General features: G+C 39.1%; 2 long non-coding RNA genes across 2 annotated transcripts; one reads left to right on the plus strand and one right to left on the minus strand.

Moving 5' to 3' along the window:
- Positions 1 to 1,542: 1,542 nt before the first annotated feature.
- Positions 1,543 to 2,661, minus strand: LOC112843724 (uncharacterized). The gene is made up of 3 exons (XR_003216193.1): positions 2,300 to 2,661; positions 2,029 to 2,084; positions 1,543 to 1,858 (listed from the first exon to the last, which is right to left on the minus strand). It is a non-coding gene; the product is annotated as an uncharacterized LOC112843724 (long non-coding RNA).
- Positions 2,662 to 8,829: 6,168 nt separating this feature from the next.
- On the plus strand, positions 8,830 to 10,232 carry LOC112843856 (uncharacterized). Its single transcript, XR_003216391.1, has 3 exons — positions 8,830 to 9,039; positions 9,316 to 9,413; positions 9,590 to 10,232. It is a non-coding gene; the product is annotated as an uncharacterized LOC112843856 (long non-coding RNA).
- The last annotated feature ends 2,799 nt before the right edge of the window (positions 10,233 to 13,031 follow it).

Genomic DNA, 13,031 nt, shown 5'->3' on the forward strand with positions numbered 1-13,031 from the left:
AAACTGTTGCAACATTGACATCACACAGTTTTTTATTTCTGCACATCCTGGCAAAATGTCCTTTTTTCTCACACTAATTACATGCAGCTTCCCCAATGATTTTTGAATAATCAGAAAATCACCTGATTCAGCCATTCATTGTGGTTAACAAATGGTTTTAACAGGTTAAGTTACCACTATGTCCACTATCATTTATCTATGATGTAACTTGCACTTGCATTTTATGTTTGTTTCACACCTTATGTGAAATTTGTTATAAATCCAATAAACTGGAGGAAAAAAACATCTGTATGACACATTTTTATTTAAGTTTTAGATTTAGTAATAGTGTATGCATGTTAACCAGACTCTAGACTTTGTTAAACATTCCCAAAAATTACTCTTTAAATGAACTTAAAATAATCATGGAAAGAATTTCCACGTTATTAAATGGCTTTCTATTAACATTAAACACTTGTTCGACTAACGTAATTTGTATGAATTGGTTCAACTCAGTTAACTTAAGTTGGAACCAAATTTAGCAAATTAGTTGGAGAAAACCTGCTGAGTTGAGTTGGAACAAAACCCTTTAAGTTGGATAAAAACTTTTAAATTATATTGGATTCAAATGCAGTAAATAAGTTGATTCATCTGTCATTAATCAAGTTGGTCCAACTTCGGTACATTAACTTGGAATAACAGAATTGCATGATGCTAAAATAAAGCAATTTAATCATGTGGAAATTCTTTCCATGATTTTTTAATGTTCATTTAAATAGTTCTTTTTTGAGTGTATATAGCCATTTTTCCCATCTGTGCACTCCACTAATGCCTGCTTTATTTAAGTGGTTTATGTTGAGGTGACGTGTTAATTAGTATCTGGTACAATTTAATTTATTCCTCCTTCAAATATGACTGTATACTCTACTGAGAATATGCATATTTAATAATAATGTGAGTGGATCTTCAAAATAGACATCAAAATAGCTCATGGAGGAAATGTGTAGAAAAGTTAAGTTCATCACTAATAATGCTGTTTGCATAATTATAACACTCATAAGCAACCAAATCATCTCAACATGTATTTGCTCAAAAATTTATTTATTACTACAAACACATTTAATCATCAACACAAGGAAAATCAGCTGAGAGGCATCAAATCAGACCTCTTATCTTCAGGACAAGGAAAGCAAACAGGAAAGCAGGTGGAGGACTTGGAGACAGTGGAGACAGTGGAGACATCACTGATCATCAGCCTCATGCGTTTAGGCTTTAAATGTTCCTCTTCATCATTAACAGGAAAAACGCTTGAATATGTGCGCTTTCTACAGAGACGTAACTCTGCAATGGGTGGAGGTCTCACAGGCAGAGGAACATCACTGGGACACATGAAAAAGGCCACTTCGTCATCCAAGGATGAACGATCATTTTTAAAGTCTGGATGCATGACCTTGTCAGTGTCCTTTGACTGAAACCAGGCATCAGCAGGTGGAGGACTTGAAGACAGTGGAACATCCCAACTCATCAGCCTCATGCGTTTAGGCTTTAAATGTTCCTCTTCATCATCCACAGAAAAAACGCTTGAATATCGGCGTTTTCTACAGAGACGTAACTCTGCAGTGGGTGGAGGTCTCGGGGGCAGAGGAACATCACTGGGACACATAAAAAAGGCCACTTCGTCATCCAGGGATGAACGATCATTTTTAAAGTCTGGATGCATGACCTTATCTGTGTCCTTTGACTGAAACCAGGCATCAGCAGGTGGAGGACTTGGGACCTCACATGCAGGTGCGCTGATCGGTCTAAACATGTAAGAGGGAAATTCACTCTCCAGAGCACAGCGGTCTTCGTTGGATGAGTCTGGGTGCTTCTCCTTTGTCTGTGGAGGAGGCAGACTTTGAGCCAAAGGGATCTTGTGTTGCAGAGGAACATTCAAGTCATCTGACATTTTGCTCTGTTACATATTATTATTGTTGTTGTTGTTGGATTTTTCTTTAAAAATTCACACAATTTAGTGTTGAGAAACAGACACAGTGAAGGGTAACTTACCACAGCTCGAGCCATTTTAGGCGTCTGTCACGGCAAAGACGCAGGATTTGGTTTCTCTGTGTAACATTACAGGACAGTTGTCATACATTTTCAAGTCAGTTTGATAAATTACTATCAAACTTCTCAAACTGTATCATTAAAGCATTGTTTAGGTGGACAAATATGAAAGAAATGAAGATAAAAACAGTAACAGCTGGCAATCAAGGTAAAAGAAACCTTACGAAAAAGGTCTTAATCATTATTGTTTAAAAGTAAATCTTTCAGTCCTTACTTCAGGGACTTGTTTGAAGTTTCTGTGCTTGCTGTCAGTCGCAGATTTGTGTCAGATAGTTGCAGTTGAAGTTTGCAAGAGCTTCAGTGTTGTGTCTGTTCAGTACCAGTGTAATGAGGAGACTGAGTGCAGGTTTGGAATCCTCAGTTACAGAAGAATGCAGCAATGTTTGAATTTGTTATTGTTATTGTTTTAATAACAACAACTACCAGGATCATGCCATAGCAACACAGTGATGCCCAATCAAATGTCAGATACAAGGGATAGCACACATACACATCCAACAGGACAGTAAAGCAATGGGCATCAATGCCACAAGTCAGGCCTTAAAAATACCTCAGTTATATAACAGCACACTGACAGTGTCTCATCCAAATGTATAAAATATATACATAAAATGTATAAATACAATTAACATAATATTCATTTCAATTTTATTTAATTCTCTTCATATAGCGCCAAACAGATGTCTCAAGTCGCCACTGTTATAACATAGATATATTAACATAAACATGAAATCCATTATTTAATTTTCTTCCATTCACTCCAGTTCAATTCAATAGCTATATAGATGGATAGACAGATACTTTATTAGATACTGTATTATATACTGTATTGATTCCAAATGGAGAATTAATGTGTTATATCACCAGGATAATGAATTCAAGTAGTACAATCTACAATAAATAGACAACACAGTTCAAGTTCAAAGTGCAATAGGTGCAGGATCCAGGCTTTATATTGTAAGATGCAAAATGTTTATATATACATAATATTGTTGAAAAAATAAAGAAAGTTAAAAATCAAAATAAGTTTATTGTCACGGTGGCTGATGTGATTGCAATATGAACCCAAAAGCAGACAAGGGAGAGATGGAACTGAATCTTAACAAAAAGCAAACCATTTATTAGGTTGAAAAATCATGAACACAAAACAAGGCACGGCAAACAGGCGCGAAAACTAAAACCTATACTGGGAATAACTAGGTATGACTATGACAACTATGACAAAAAAAACCATGAACATGAATCCGAGCAGGTGCATGCGAGAAACTGTGATGAAAAAACATGAACATGAAACATGAACATGGACCTAAACAGAATCAGGAGATAACCTGAAACCCGAAATAACGTGAAGGGAGGAAAACAGACGCACCAACACTGAACAGAGGAAGAACAGGAATACATAAGTAAACTAAATGTGCAATGCTACAAATAGAACAAATGTATCCAAACTAATCAATCAAGTTATTGGAAACTAAAGTGTGTTACTGTGTTCAAATGAAGAAATGAAAATACAAGAGTTACCGCCTTTAGAGTGTGGCCATGGGTTTGGCCATCACAACATGATAACACAAGCTTGACAATGGAAAATGGAACACGCAGACATAAAACACATGACAGACTAGGAAGGCGCGAAACACACAAGCTAAATGGGAACAGATAAGGAAGACGAAGACACGGGCATAACTTAAACATTATACATAGAGAACAAGACAAACTAGACAAAAGGCAGGAGAAGACTCATAAATATGGAGACAAGGATAAAACATAAAGTAGAATAACACTCAACTAAACCCTAACTAAATACTAACACAAGAACTTTACATTATTGTCATCGAACAATGCAAACTAAACTCAAAACTGACAGTTATGTGATCAATATAATATAATATAATATAATATAATATAATATAATATAATATAATATAATATAATATAATATAATATAATATAATATAATATAAATGCCCACCCTCTTTTTTTTAGTTAACCTGAGGGTGTTTAGAGCTACCCAACCAGGATCATGCCATAGTTATTTCACAGTCACTGAGATTGAAGATTCCTCTTTTTTCCCCCCTTTTTTTCTGCTTCACCAACCATCTCGTGGCATTCGGAGTCGGACACGGTCACGTTAAAGCCTCTGCAGTTCACTGTGGTGTTGCGGATTTGGCAGAAGTTGCATTATCTGAAGGTCAAACACATCAACCTCACGACATTTGCAGCAGGCCATTGGAGCACACGAGGAGCTGGTTTTACTCATCAAAGAGCTAAAATGTCGACACCTCCCCCCATATCCACAAATCTGTGACTGTAAGGAGGGGAAAGCAGACGACTGTTCAACCTGTGCTGTGGAGACTGAGACCACCTTGGAAATGTAATCTCCATTAAATGGTTCAGTGTCTTTGTTTACCACTTGAGTAATGTGGGGGGCGGTTTGACTTTAGTGTTTTTGTATTTGCGTCTTACTTTTATTTTGTCTTCAATTTTCAGCTGCACTTTAATTAATCTTTAAAATATTCAGAGAATTGAATTATTATAGTTAGCAGAAAGCTGAAACAGTTTCCTGCTTCTTGCAGGAAAGGGGTTCATCAGATTGATTCTGCTACTTGCTATAAAGCATTGACTATGGCTACAGTATAGTCTCCAGTGAGTCTTACACAATAATATTTATTTGACTGTTTGTCATAAAATCTTATGCATATTGCATATCAGCCTTGAGGTTTGAGTGCATAACACACACAATAAGCCATTTCATTGATTAATGCTCTGATAATCTGCATATTAAGGAAGCTACATGTGTTGCCCTGTTGCCACAATCTGGGACTGCCCCTTGTGGTAAAAGGACTGTAAGATGATTTTTTAAAGGTGCCCGTCAGCATCACAGATTGCCATATACATCATTTTCACCTTGGAAACCACGTCTAAATATGCTTGCATATCCATGCATATCTTGCATATCCATGTGTTTGTGTGTAGGGGGGTGGAGAAACAAGATCCTGCTATAGTTTTTCATTCTGTTGTACCTGGAATGTGTAAATAGACTACTTCTGGGATTGTGCATCTTCTCTAAAGACGCGTCTCTGCCTCAATGTTTGTCACAGTGTTTGTCACTGTGTCTCTGACAGATTTTTCACACTGTTGGCTCACTGTAGCTCCTTTAACCTGAGTTATCTTTCACACAATGCCTCTCTCTCTGTCTCTCCTCTGTCCTTCTCCACCACTTCTCACTCACATGCTGGCTTTCACCCCGACCCCCCCCCCTTGCTTTAAATAGAGGACTGTGGCAAGGGTTCAGTTCAGTAGCAGTGGAGTGAGTCCCTTTGTGTTTGTCAAGAGCAGTTTGACAGCAGATCTTATCCTCTGCGCTGTTCTCCTCACTGTAGAAAAGGTGGCTGAACTGCTCTCAGTGGGCCGCCAGGGTCAGATAGTTCATGCTCAACCTCGGAGACACAATGTCAAGCTCAGTCCAGGTCCTTCCAAGTGGAAAGCTCTTTTTCGAACATTGCTTCCTCTGGAGGTCATCAACCCCAAGTGCTGGGAAGCTAGTCATCTGTGTAAAAGGCTTGAGCTACATTTATAAAGTATCAGAAAAAAAATGACAAAGAATCCGTGAGACGAGCAAACCACAACTCAGCACAGAAACTGCAGGCGGGGCCGTTCGCCTAAGTACCACAGTGACGGAGCAGGTTGAAAAATTCATGAATGGAAAGTTCCCTTTTTTCCCTGCAGACTAGCGTCAGCAAGGAAGCCTCTGGACCAGATGTTTTAACCAAAAAAATAAAAAAAATTTTGGCACGCTTGTCTTTTCAGGGAGAAATTCTGCATGTGATTTTGAACTGAGTGCTGGTTCTGACAGAAGTGCTTGCCTCTTTAAAAACAGGTTCATAGTCATCAGGTGCTGGAAGTATACAACTTGGAGTAAGTACCTAAGCACCTTGCTGAAAAGCAAAGTAGATGCTTGCCAGACTAAATCCACTATATGAAGAGGCTGTCTTGGTTGCCAGTCCTGCCACCCAATAGATCACGGGTGATTTGTGAGTATTAAAGGTAGCAAAGGTCATCTGCCAGTGAGCACGAGGCAAAGAACAAACTCACAAAGCACAGTCCTTCAGTGAACGCTGCATTCAGCAGACCCAAAAGCTTTATTGATCGCCCTTAGTACTAATGAGATCGGATGTAGCACTCCTAACACCACCAATATTCTCTTCTCACTAAATCAACGGATTTAGATTGGCATACACATCCGTCTTATCCCCGCCTGTTACAATCCATACGTGTCAGGCAGCCTCTGGCAAACAAAGAAGAATAAAGGAGAATGAGAGAAAACGTAGGATTTGATAAAAGAAAAGACACCTAAAGGACTTACAGGACTCCAGCTGAGGGCTGTATGCGCGGGTCCCCACAAAAGGGGGAGAGAGATGAGGCTTGTGATGGGCAGGCCATCACATCCACCGGAGGACAAAAGAGCGGGGTGACAAGCGGTCGGTGGACAGAAGGTCCATTTCCACTCGCACAAAAGGACCGGGGAGATGAAGCAGATTAGCAGCTCTTTATGCCCATTGTGAAGGTTCTAAATGATAAGATTTACCCCTTTTTCATCCCGGCCTCTGCTCCATGTGTGCGTGTGTGAGTGTCAGCCCCCCACCAAAATATCACTTCACATCTTTTTTGCTTTCTTTTGTACACTCCATCAGGAAATCCTTTTTTTCTGCATTCATATGGGGGTACACACACACACACACACACACACACACACACACACACACACACACACACACACACACAGGCCTTTATTCTTAAGAGTCTTCTGTTCATGCCCATAGGAAGGTCACAAGAGCCAGGTCTCCTCCACTTTTTACTAAATTCTGAATACATGGTAGGAGAAAGACTCTTTACTTTGACCCTCTCATCACCACAAGATGTTGCTCCTTTTTAAAGTATTTGAGTTTCATAATTCTTTTAGTCTGAAGGGACATGCTGACATAATGCCATCAGTCACCCAGTATCTCCCACAGTGTTTTTTCACCCTATGTGAGCATCATCATCGAAGTTTTGAACACTTGATGACGCGAGTTTCCTGATTATACCTTTGTATTTAGTGCCATCTACTGACCACCCTGTAACATTGCAGGAAATCATTAAAATCTATTACAACCCTTTTTAATGTGAGACACGAAGCATCTGGAAACCATGAAACAGAGTTTCTAATAAAGGTTGCTCTCCTATCCAAGTCACATACTGAAAACATCAAAAACTGATGCTATTTTGGTGTTTTGTTTGTTCATTTGTTTTCACTTGTGTGTCATTTTCATGTCGACCAATCATGTGATAGTTTTCAATAATGTATGAACCACTGAGCATGAACTCATAGAACGCTCTCACTTTAGAAAGGCTCAGGGGAGACTTCTGCTGCTGTCTGATACAGCAAATATGATGATCTCTGTGTAAAGACTCCTGCAAACAGCTGTAAGCAACAGACAAAACTTCAACTCCTGTTCGTGATTTGTCAAAGCCTGAATTAGAATTTAGTGGTAAAGGTAGTGGTGCCTTCAAATACATCACTGCTGAAGGAGGCATCTTATAGTCCAAATGTGAGGGACAGCTGATAGATCAGTTGTAATATAAATCTATTTTAGTTTTGTTGTACATACCATATGTCGAACGTGTGGCTGAAACAGAAAGCAAAGAAATGTAAATATATGGATTTGTATTTCTTTTGCAGGTGTTCATTTTGTTTCCTCTACAAAAAACATTTTACATCATGGGCCACATGCAGCCCGCTTTCATTTTAAGTGGACTGGACCAGTGAAACTACCATTTCTGTCAAAGTGAAGTTTAACTTTGCTTTTAATCCCTGAGTTATACTAATATATGAAAAAAAGAAGAAGTCCTGGTTTTGGTGCTTGGTAAAGACATGCTGCTGCAGAAAATGAAATGAATGTGTAAGCATGACTCTTCGGGCTTAACTTGTAAGAAAGAAATGAGTAAGATTCCTTGAGTACCATCGCCCAGGCTGTCCTGTAATTCACAGAATATGTTTTTGTTTTGTTTTTTTATGTGGGGCCACTGTAAAAAGTGCATTAAAATGTAAAAAACTGAAATTTCTAGATAGTGAAAAAACGTTTCTTAACTGTTTTTCTTGTGTTTTAATTGTGTTGGCATATTAAGAATAGTCATGGGGGAGGTCTTTATCAGTAGGAAAAGCTGTAAAGCTTATGAAATTCAGTCAAATGTCCAAAATTTATGCCCTCCTTCAGATTTTTCAAAGCTGTCCAGTGGGACAGATTGGAGTCTTTGCCAGGCCAGGCCAAACCTGGGCCTTATGTTTCCCATCCCTGCTCTACACTATAAAAGGATGCATAGAGGGAAACAATTTTTTATCCCTCTTGGATTATGGTGACAGAAATATTGCTTGTAATGTTGCTTTTTTCAGTTGCAGCCTTTTTTATGACTGCTGGTTATGACTACACTATTCATGATAGTTTGGTCTGGGTCAAGGCTCTCCCTCTGTGGCAGGTGCAGAGGGATGGCATGGCAGCATAGACACTCTTAGACACTATTTTTACAAGGTTACCTACTGATGCTCTACTTTTGTTGCTGCCTTTCAGTGCAGACATTTATCTAACAAGGTCACATGATAAGATTATGTTGCAACTGCACACGTAACCTGGCATAATATAAGAACGCAAGAGCTTGCGCCTTTGGAGCAATCTATCTTCTAATTTTATTTCTTTAATTTCCAGATGTGTCTCGTCACCTCCTAAGCTTTCTGATTTGTATCTCCTGGTACAGTCCAATGGTGGTGATCAATCGGAGACCAGTCAGACAGGGGTGAATGCTTTCATTTGCTGGACATGTTTTAAAAAAATCCCCCAAAAATAGAGTGAAGACTTTTACTAAAAGGATTTGGTCAAAATATGCAAACTACAGTAGTACTCCTAGCCTGTTAAGATTCAGGTAAGCTAAGTTTATTTGTCAAATGTTGATCTGAAAGTGCACACCTATATGCATCATAATAATGAAATCTGTCAGTGTGTGTTTAAACGGTCTTAATCGGTCAAATGTTCTTTAGTAAAGGCCTTTATAAAAGTGTCCCCTGTGGAGCCACTCCTCAAAGCTGGTGCAACCTGTCTTATGTATGAAGTATCAGCCCAACAAAGCAAATCAAAGCGTGATGCAAAATAAGCACATTGGAGCCTTTTTTACTGAGTCATTGCTCTGTCTGACTTTCAGGTCCTGAATCCCTGTTAACCAATCAAATCAGAGGACAGGACCTTAGTGCCTCAACACTGAGTTCCAAGCCTTAAGTGAAACCTGAAGGTTACATAATTGTAAGCATGACTTGTAGTTTATAGTAGTTGTAGTTTAGTTTTTTCTACTGTTTGATTTTTCCCATGCTCATAATGCTTTTACTGTCCCATATTGCACATCACACACATTATGAGCATTGCATTAACATCTGTCCTCTGTTAACACGCGGTTTAACTGCTGTTCTGTATCTATACAGATCTGTGCGTGATGGTCTCTGAACCCCTGAGGTGCCGTTGTTCCTGTGGCTAATGCGCCTGCTCTTCTGCTCTTCTGGTCTCAAAGCTCCGGGCTTGCCAAGGAGATGAAGACGAGCGGGAGATATGTAGCAGACAGATAACAGTGGACAGATGCCAAGTTAATTGTATTTTCATTGCTGCTTTACTCTGTCTAATGCAGTTTTAAGCACTAATACGTTTGTGACAGGGCCTGTTGGGAAGATCAGAAGAGAACTAGTCTACCTGGCAGGGTTTTTGGGAGAAGGTACCTCTGATTGTTCAGACAGTTTGGCAAACGTGTGATTGTTCATGCAGTTGAGGCAGAGTTAAGAAAATAAAACACTCCACCAACTGGCTGGTTCAAGTGAATCTGTTAGCCCACCTGCAAACCCTTTCTCTGTGCTGGCATCTGGGATGTAAAACTGGGATGTACTGGAAGGCAGTGACCATGGTACCTCTTCCAATAGTGGCTAAGATGGCCCTGGAACAGGATAATACATTAGTGTGAATGACAAAAGCACCTTGTGCTGGGAGTTAATGGCAGTTGCATTGATTATCATGGCATGTGTGAAGGAGGCTGGAAGCTAAATGATGAACAGACGCAGAAGCTGTCTTCATGTCGGTCAACCCAAGGGCCTTTTTTAAAAGAAATCTTATTTAGGAGCAGTTTCTGTAACAGGAACGGCAGCAGACTCTGACTCAAGAAGATGGGAGGTGTCAGTGAAATTCAGGAAGATAAGGAAGGTCAGGTGACTCAAACCTGTCCGAACTTGTTTGTAGGCTGTGATTCAGAAACAATTTGCAGAGCAGGAAGTACATTCTGTGATTCAGGAAGAGATAAAACTGCAGCTGATTTAGGAACAGTCCTTGTGACGGGGGCCTGGGGCTAGTGTTGAGGCAGAGACTCAGGAACAGGCCGACCAGACTCGAGGTGGTGCCATTAAAGTGCCAAGTGCAAAATGTGAAAGGCAGACTCAGCTGTGTAGTGAGTTAGCCATTTTTAGACTTGTTTACAGCCTTAGGCGGAAATTTCATTCACTGTATTGTTTACTGCAAAGTCATCATGTGACACACTGAAAAGCAGTGTGCAGCAGCTGTGCAGGACAAAGATTCAACAAGACTATAATGCAATGCGGCAGAAAAATAACAGAAGAAGAAAAAAATCATTTTCTGTCTTAAAATGTCTTCTTTGTAGTTTAAAATGAAATTGAAAATACAGAAAAATGTTAGTAGCACAGATTGTCAGGTGCATTGGTGTTTACTGAAGCACTGTGATTTCTTTTTCGAATACAGAGCCATCTGTCATTGATATGGAAAACATGTTCAAACTCTCTGAAGAAGAACAAGAAGAGCATTTTTAACAGACAAGCAACGTTTTTATTTGTTCCTTTGTGCAGGATTCAAGATGAAGTACATGCGGGGAATCTCAGCTTTAACAGGGAAAATGAAGCTTTCCTTCAGATAACAGAAGTGAGTTGGGTCATGTTTGCTTTGATAGTTTTATGGGAAAACCATCTTCAAATAGTCATTTTTGCATTTTGATATTGTTTTAAGACAAGGCGACTCTGAAGGAACAGTGCAGGTGTTTGTCCTGCTCTTCCAGGGCAAACAGTTGCACACTAATGCACCCCTATACCGTCAGAGACACTGACAACAAGCCGGATGGTCCCTCTCCATCCATATTTTTTAAATTTGTCTGACACAGAACACATTGGAGAAAATGGCTCCCTTTCTGGATAGTATCTCCCGATGAGCTTCTGAGCATTTGTTGATGTTCACAAACAGTGATTTCTGGGAGTGTTCCTGAGCCCATGCAGTGATTTCCATGACAGAATTCCTGTTTTTAATGCAGTGCTGTCTGAGGGCCCAAAGATCACAGATACAACATCCTGTCCTGTGCGCACAGAGATTTCTCCAGATTCTCTGAATGTTTTGCTGATATTGTTCACTGTAGATAGTGAGATATTCAAAGTCTTTGCAATTTTACATTGAGGAGCATGAAGAATGCTAAACCTCTGCCTGTCTTTATTTCTGAGAGACCATAGCACGTTCTTGTGTTCACTGTACAGTTAATAAGTAAAACAATCGTTTTGGGGTTTTTTTTATTATACAAAGCTGATCATATTTAAATATAATCCAAGTCTCTCCAAAATACTGTATTTGGAGTTTTCAAAGTGAATGTGCAATAGCAGGTTACGGAGGAAAGTAAAGGTGCTTTAATTAAGGAGGAGAGGAGATGTTAACAATCACAAAAGGTGGGAATGAATAAATGAAAAGCTTCACCTAAAGGATTTAAAAGGCTCCAGCTGAGGCTGTAAAAGGAGAGAGATGAAGGTTGTGTGATGGGCTGGCCACAAAAGAGTTGGGGGGGTACAAGCAGCTGGTGGACAGGAGGTCCATTTCCACTTACACAAAAGACCTGGGGTAGATGAAGAAGATTAGCATCTCTTTGTGCCCATTCTGAAGGCTCCATTTGATAAGATTTAACTCTTTTTCATCCCCGCCTCTGTTCTGTGTACGGCTGTACAAGTATAAGCTCCCACAAGTCATCACAAGCTCTTTCTTTTCTACACTCCATCAGGATATGCTCCATATTTTTTCATTTCTCTGCAGATATATTGAAAGTTTTATTTGGTGTCATGTGGACTGTTTCCTTTTGGGACGTTTCTTTTTTGCTAAACCCTGTAAGCTTTTTAGACCACCTTAAACTACACTTTCAAGTGAAAGAAACACACTTGTTGCTGCTGCATAGTATGTTGATATTAATAATGTGGCACGTATTGCTATTACCTCCCCTTTCCAGGGTCAGCTCATCCTCGCCACAGTACTCATTAAAGTTTTTATAAGCTCTTTTTGTACGACACAAGGAGTAGTTTGTGAATTTTCTCATACTTTAGCTATTTTATTCTCATAGATGTACATTTTCGTAGTAACTTTCTGTGTTTGAATCATTACACATAAGCTAGACATAATGGGGAATTTCATTTTAATTTGAATTCATCTTTTATTTTACTATTTCATAGTTACATTTGTGCTATTTCAACTATAAAGTGCATTTCTGTGGATGGTTCAACTGCATGACGGACGCATGCAAGGCCAGCTAATGCCTCCTGCTGTAACAGTACGTAAGCATTACAGAAATAAAAACAACTGAGATACAGTCATTCATATGTAGGGAAATATATGGTACAATTTGACTGCATTTCTTGTCAATTTTGATTTTATTTTAGTTCATAAGTCTTATACACAGTTTTTTTAATGTGGTTTATTTTTATTTCAGGTTACGTTTTGTTTAGTTTTGGTTAAAAATTGCATAATAGCTTTCTTTATTACATACATGTTGTGCATTTTGAAGAAGTACAACTGTACTGAAAAAAGGTTGTTCATTTTATTTTCACATTTTTAGACAGAACTTAGATTAGG

The sequence above is a fragment of the Oreochromis niloticus genome, linkage group LG23 (assembly GCF_001858045.2).
Source record: "Oreochromis niloticus isolate F11D_XX linkage group LG23, O_niloticus_UMD_NMBU, whole genome shotgun sequence".
NCBI lineage: Eukaryota > Metazoa > Chordata > Actinopteri > Cichliformes > Cichlidae > Oreochromis > Oreochromis niloticus.